The sequence below is a fragment of the Olea europaea genome, unplaced genomic scaffold, assembly GCF_002742605.1.
Source record: "Olea europaea var. sylvestris unplaced genomic scaffold, O_europaea_v1 scaffold520, whole genome shotgun sequence".
In the NCBI taxonomy this organism is placed as follows: Eukaryota; Viridiplantae; Streptophyta; class Magnoliopsida; order Lamiales; family Oleaceae; genus Olea; species Olea europaea.
The window spans coordinates 152,717-153,807 of NW_019263520.1; positions in this window are offsets into that span (position 1 = coordinate 152,717).

Sequence of the window (1,091 nt, forward strand, 5' to 3'; positions counted from 1 at the left end):
AAAAAGGTTTTGATATCTAGACAAACCAAAAATATAAAATATAGTTTTCGTAGAGTTACAAATTATTTATGCAGAGCTCGAATCTCTTCTTCTTCTTCAATTTATCATTGACCTTACTTGCAAATGATGTTAATAATGAACAATCTTGAATTGATTGTTGTCATAGGAGGTTAAAAAAAATGATATCTTTTAATAGAAATTCTTTAGTTGAATAAGGAAGTCCAATAAAGATGATTTTGTATCGAATGACATAGAAAATGACTTGAATAAGAAGAGAATATTGAATTGGAATATGATAAAGAGTTAAACAATATTTAGAATTTTTTAAATCATTTATATCTAATCTAATTGTAGAAATTAATTACCAAGTATTTATAGTATTCATGATTTTGTTCAATATGTTTTTGCTGAAAATTGAACAATATGTATAAAGTTCAAATGACTGTAGAATTTATAATTTTGAGCAATATATATATTTTTTTTTCTGAAAATTTAAAGAATATATAAAGTTCAAAAAAAATATTATTTTATTTATTTATTAGTTTAGAATATTTAAAATAATACTAAAAAATTGAAAAAAAAATAGAAAACATATAATTATGTATATACTTTGCATAGATATGTCGCCCTTATTTGAGCCCCACTCTTGTTAAAAAATGTATTTTTTTAATGCAGTATTGATGAGAAATGTGTCGTTAAAAAATAAAGAAAATTTTTCAATTTGCGTGTAATATTATTTTAATGAAAAATGTGATTGAAATGGAGTTTAATCACTGTTGAAAATTATATTTTGAGGAAAATAAGGAAAAATTGCAACAGATGCCTCATACCTTTAAGGCATTAGCAAACCTTTTCCAAATCTTTAATTTGTTATAACCGTCACTCCAAACCTTTCGAAATGTTGCGACGGAGGTCCTTTTGGACAATTTTCATCCAAATGTCTGTTAATTGACTAAGAATTTTGACTTTAACCATATTTTGAATATTTTTGAAAGGATAAAATAGTAACTTCCATTTATTACATTAAAATAAGTGAGAAATTAAATTAGAACAAAATAAATTAAAAAAAAGAAGAAGCCAGTCATCGTCTT